General features: G+C 51.5%; 1 non-coding gene across 1 annotated transcript; it reads right to left on the bottom strand.

Moving 5' to 3' along the window:
• Positions 1-1263: 1263 nt before the first annotated feature.
• Positions 1264-1335, bottom strand: TRNAT-CGU (transfer RNA threonine (anticodon CGU)). The gene has a single exon. It is a non-coding gene; the product is annotated as a tRNA-Thr (tRNA).
• Between the last annotated feature and the right edge of the window lie 5094 nt (positions 1336-6429).

Here is a 6429-nt window from a genome sequence, read left to right as displayed (position 1 = left end):
GGCCAACCATTTCAAGTGAATGCTAGATACACGGACTACGTTACTATTACTTATTTCTTCTTCATATCATTCTGGAGCATTTAAAAAAAATAACCTTTTTGATTTTTACCAATAAATAATACTCACTCCGTTTGAAAATAGTTGTTTTAGCTCTTGGTATTTATGTCTATGTTATAATCGATGGAGATGAATCTAGACTAATATATAAAACAGGTATGAATCCAATAAATCTGTAAAACAAATTTTATTTTGGGACAAATTTTATTTTGGGACAGAGAGAGTAAACTATAAAAGGATTCATTTTCCCATGTCACAACTAATTGCTCCTTTATCCATCTTGTACATGTAACTCTTCTTTCTTCAATTTTTTTTTCCTGAACAACACCGGTTCTGGAAAACAAAAGGCGAAGAAAACAACTATATACAAATCTACTCTATTTTATAAGGCCGCTAAGAGCATCTCCATCACATGCCCATTATCCTTAAAATTCAATATAGGAGATCGAGGAGAAATGTAGAGAAACATGATTGAGAAAGAAGGTCCAATGAAACTGTTTTTTCACATCATTTGGCTACGGACCTATGGGTCCTTAGAAACAATCCCATAAGCATTGTAATGTGAACAAAAAACTTAGGTTATGAGAGATGGGAACAACTGTGCATGGTGGTAGGGAACAACAGATGTCTGGAAACTACCCCATTCCTATCTGTTCTTTCCCCAACTACTATTCCTCTTCCTATCCATTTCATCGGTTCCTGCTATTTTTTTTCACAGATTGATCTGTGACCATAACAATGAGCACTATAATTCCACATCCATATTTATTGAATCCTTGTGGGGTTTGAGAAAGATTTGAGGAGTTAGAATGTATTTGGTTTGAGGTCAAAGTAAGATGAGGCCGGAGCGACATTGTCCTCTCAATTTTTTGGAATCCCACCGCCACCAAAATATTACTCCGGTGTTTACCTCGTCCCCACGTGACACTTATCCAAGCACTATAAAAACTGTGGCCGCTCATTCTAACTCTCTTTATACATCCAATCGAACACATTTTAATGTCCTTAGACTATCTTCGATAGAGTGCGTAAAATAGAGGACACGAAAATGTAGTGTTTGCAGAAAAAAATTAAAATAGAGATTGAAATAAGCGATGATATAGCCTTACAAACAGAGTTGAATTGTCGAGCATATAGACACCGCGCATGGCATGAACCGCGGGAAGGAATAACGAACTTCGTCGCTAATAATAATTATAAAAAAACAGCCCCCGGCGAGGATCGAACTCGCGACCTTTCGCTTACGAAGCGAACGCACTACCACTATGCTACGGAGGCCCTGGTTGTTTTGTTCTGTTCTGTATTAATCTTGTCCTTTATTCAAGCTCTCGATATGGAGTTACACGTAGCGCAGCGGTAGACCCAAATCGGACACGGTGAGAAATAGATGTACAGGATCAGCGGGCCGTAGGATCCGTGTCAGCCAGAAAACCAAGCGCGCGCAGGGATAGAACCAACCACCCGACCAATAGATCACCTTTGCTGTTTTTAGAAGGCTATAGTTCCGGCACGAGGGAAATGTTGGAACAGCACGGGTGGTTGGTGCTGCATTTTGTCCTGGATCCCTGCTTGTTCGATCCCGTGTCGTGTTTGCGAAAAATGCCGTGGCATGTCATGATCAGGTCCTGTTTTGGTCCGATGCTTTCTTGAACGAACGGCAGGCTGACCACGAAGATATGTACTACTACTCTCAGTTCCTAACGCAGCCATGCCTCATCTCTTCCCATATGTAGTTGAGTTATTCGTTTCGGATTAAAACCAGTAAATGCAGCAATAATCCATAGAGACCAAAATATTATAGAACCAGTACAAATTTTTGAAATTGATTCCTTTTTGACTAAAATATTTGTACCCTATCCCTAAATTCCCAAAAAATCTATGTCCCCACGAAAGTTCACCAGGAAACTTCCCACTACCGCCCTTGTCCCATTCGTGGAATTTATCCCCGTAGCGAATCTGTTCCCGTTAAGAAACACAATATTTAGAGACAAATTCGGAATGATTGTACCAAATCAATAGAATTTGAACAAACATGATTTTAAAATACAAAAACCATCTAATTTAGAGTTTAGTTTCTATTTTATAATAGGCTATGTATTGTGTTTCAGTATAATTTAACATGTAATGAACTAGTTTAGATAAAAAAAAGTTCATGGGGCGGGTATGCGTGGAACATGGACGGGAGATGGTTTCTCATCCCCATCCCAGAGAACCCGATGAGAACTAAATTTTTCCCGTTTCAATTCTCACGGGGACTAAATTACTCTGTTCTCATCCCCTAATAGTGGAATTCCCCGGGGAATCGGGGTTCTTGCCCCCATTGCTATCTCTAGCCCCGACACCCATGACACAACGATCCTCCTCCGCGTGATGGTTCTCCCGTTGCCTCGAGCGTGGGGTCGTCAAGCCAGTGGTACGCTGCTGCTGCTCGAGCTGATCGGAGACGACAACACGGATGGATAGCAGACGAATAGGAAACCACCAAATTTAGTGTTCAGTGGTCTGCCTCTATATTTTAGCCAACATTTTACGATTTATTGTTGGAGTCATATGGAACACTGACAAACACTAAACCTACGATAGCAGACGCTTTAGCATCCCCTGCTCGAGACAGCCTAAGCTCGCACAGGCTTCGGTGTTTTGGATACAAACTCGAGAGAAACATATCACGAGCCAAAACAGCAATCTTTGTTGTATTTCTTGGACAATAGCATAGCGACAAATAATAATATATCAAAGAGAGTACAACTTATGAGGCCTTGGTATAGATAACTTACAGGCTTGTGCGGAAGTGTCTGGGAATGCAATCAAGGGTAATGGATCACGATTCAAAAGTTTCTTTACAATAAGTTAGTGTCTTTAATAAATTTTAGTTTAAAAATAATAAAAATAGAGATTGATTCTAATTTGATTGGAGGCTTAAATTTTATAGTGTAAAATTTAGGGCACGTTGCCACTCCTAGACAATACAAGCTAAGCATCCTGCATTTTTTATGGGCATGGTCGGGCAGCAAGGCAAGCAAAGACAAACCGTTGTTTTAACAATAGAAACAAAAGTTCCGTTTTCATTATTTCTCAAGGAGAAAAAAAACTAGATCGATTATTACAAACTCATACTGAACCAAAAAGAAAGAAAACAAGAAATATCCAAGATGGTAAATGAAATCTAGCTACGAGAACCAATAACATGGCACTCTAGCTACGAACTCTCAACTATCTTTATCAATAAAATAGGCCAAATGTCACCAAGATGACCCAGCCTTCCTGTCGCGATAAAAATATACATTTACCAAATGGGAAGCGTAGTGTTTACTTTATTTGTACAATTATCTATAATCACATATTGTCGGGACCATAATTAGGGGTACCCTCAAGACGCCTAATTCTCAGCTGGTAACCCCCATCAGCATAAAGCTGCAGAGGCCTGATGGGTACGATTAAGTCAGGGATCAGTCCATACGAGCGACTCGATCACGCCTCGCCCGAGCCTAGCCTCGGACAAGGGCAGCCGACCCCGAGGGATTTCCGTCTCGCCCGAGGCCCCCCTCCAACGGCGGACACATCTCCGGCTCGCCCGAGGCCTTGCCTTCGCTAAGAAGCAACCCTGACTAAATCGCCGCGCCGACCGACCGAGTCGCAGGAGCATTTAACGCAAAGGTGGTCTGACACCTTTATCCTGACGCGCGCCCCCCGGCAGAGCCGAAGTGACCGCCGTCACTTCGCCGCACCACTGACCGGTCTGACAGAAGGACAGCGCCGCCTGCGCCACTCCGACTGCGGTGCCACTTGACAGAGTAAGACTGACAGGCAGTCAGGCCCTGCCAAAAGGCACCATAGGAAGCTCCGCTCCGCCCGACCCAGGGCTCGGACTCGGGCTAAGCCTCGGAAGACGGCGAACTCCGCTCCGCCCGACCCAGGGCTCGGACTCGGGCTAAGCCCCGGAAGACGGCGAACTCCGCTCCGCCCGACCCAGGGCTCGGACTCGGGCTAAGCCCCGGAAGACGGCGAACTCCGCTCCGCCCGACCCAGGGCTCGGACTCGGGCTCAGCCCCAGAAGACGACGAACTCCGCTTCGCCCGACCCCAGGGCTCGGACTCCGCCCTGGCCTCTGCCGAACGACCTCCGCCTCGCCCGACCCAGGGGCTCAGACTCGGCCTCGGCCATGGAAGACAGACTCTACCTCGGCTTCGGAGGAGCCTCCACGTCGCCCAACCTAGGGCGCAGGCAAGCCACGTCAACAGGAAGTGCCATCATCACCCTACCCCGAGCTGACTCGGGCCGCAGAGAACAAGACCGGTGTCCTATCTGGCTAGCTCCGCCAGATAGGCAATGATGGCGCCCCGCATGCCCTGTGACGATGGCGGCTCACAGCTCTCTTACGGAAGCAGGAGGACGTCAGCAAGGACTCAACCGCTCCGACAGTTGTCCCTCCGCCAGGCTCCGCCGCTCCTCCGACAGCCACGACACCACACCAGCTGGATGCCAAGATCTCTCCGGCTGCCACATTGGCATGTACTTAGGGCGCTAGCTCTCCCCCGCTAGACACGTAGCACTCTGCTACACCCCCATTGTACACCTGGATCCTCTCCTTACGCCTATAAAAGGAAGGACCAGGGCCCTCTTAGAGAGGGTTGGCCGCGCGGGTACGAGGACGAGACAGGCGCTCTCTTGGGGCCGCTCGCTTCCCTCACCCGTGTGGACGCTTGTAACCCCCTACTGCAAGCGCACCCGACCTGGGCGCGGGACGAACACGAAGGCCGCGGGATTTCCACCTCTCTCACGCCCGCCTCCGGCCACCTCGCTTCCCCCCTTCGCGCTCGCCCACGCGCTCGACCCATCTGGGCTGGGGCACGCGGCACATTCACTCGTCGGCTTAGGGACCCCCCGGTCTCGAAACGCCGACAGTTGGCGCGCCAGGTAGGGGCCTGCTGCGTGTTGACGAACAGCTTCCCGTCAAGCTCCAGATGGGCAGTCTCCAGCAACCTCTCCGGCCCGGGACGGTGCTCCGTTTCGGGAGTCTTGAGTTCATGTCCTTCGACGACAGCTACGACATGATACTCCTTCCACCGCCACGCGACAACGACAATGGCGGCCGACAACCCGTCCGCCGGCGGTGGAATCGACGACATCTTCTCCGCGTAGTGGAAGAACAACATTCGAGCTTGCCCCGTTCACTCCCCCGCCAACGGAGGAGGAGGCGGGGCAACCAAGGCCAAGCAGGAGGCCGCGCTTCGTCGGCCGTCGAGCGAATCGACGTCCCCAGCGCCCCAACGGGGGGCGCGTCGGGCGTCGACCTCGCGTTTGAGACGAAGGCGAGCGCCGTCTCCCCGCGACACACCAATCCTGAGCAAGTGGACGACGCCAGCGCGCTCGCGGAGAGCTTACAGGACGTCGCCCTCGTACCTGAGACGACGGTGCAATCAGTCCCCGACGTGACTATGTCGCTGCTCGTCGACCAAAAGGTACCGACCGATTCCCATCCTACGTCATTTCGACTCAGCCTCAACCCGCCTAGCGACCTTGCTTTGGCGGGCGCTCTCGTTGAGGCGAGTGCAACCCCTCTGGGGTTTCGTATGCGGTCGCCTTGGGACCGGTTGATGGACGTCTCGACCTACGGGCCCTCTGGGTCCGAGGAAGATGACGATCCCAGCATCTGTTGGGATTTCTCTGGATTTGGCAACCCCAGTGCCATGCGGGACTTCATGACCGCATGTGACTACTGCCTCTCCGACTGTTCCGACGGTAGCCGCAGCCTCGACGACGAGGACTGCGGCCCAAGCCGCGAATGTTTCCACGTCGAGCTAGGGGATCCCTCCGAAGGCAACCATCTCGGCATGCCGGAGGACGGTGATCTCCCTAGGCCGGTGCCTCGCGCTGACATCCTGCGGGAGCTAGTTGTGGTCCCCGTTCCGGCGGGGGGTCATGACCCACAGCTCGAGCAAGTCCGCGGGGCGCAGGCCAGACTCGACGAGGGAGCAGGAGCGCTTGAGCCGATCCGCCGGGACGTCGGGCAGGTATGGGCGGGCCAACCCCCGGCCGGAGAAATACGTCACCTGCCCCAGGGTTTCCAGCACCGCGTCGTCAACGACGTCAGGGTCAGGCCGCCACCCGCATCCAATGGGGTCGGTCAGAACCTGGCAGCCGCAGTGATGCTCCTCTACGCGATGCCGGAGCCATCAACCACCGAGGGTCGGCGAATCCAGGGAGAGCTCAAGAATCACCTGGAAGGCGCTGCGGTCCGACGGGCCGAGATCTCTGCCTCCCGAAGGCAGGGATACCCCTCGGAACCTCATGCCGCGACTTCTCGATTCATGCGGGAAGCCTCGGTCTACACCGGGCGCACGCGCAACACCGCGCCTGCGGCCCCAGGCC

Source organism: Zea mays, chromosome 9, assembly GCF_902167145.1.
Source record: "Zea mays cultivar B73 chromosome 9, Zm-B73-REFERENCE-NAM-5.0, whole genome shotgun sequence".
Classification (NCBI taxonomy): Eukaryota; Viridiplantae; Streptophyta; class Magnoliopsida; order Poales; family Poaceae; genus Zea; species Zea mays.
This window is presented reverse-complemented; position numbering and strand designations above follow the sequence as displayed.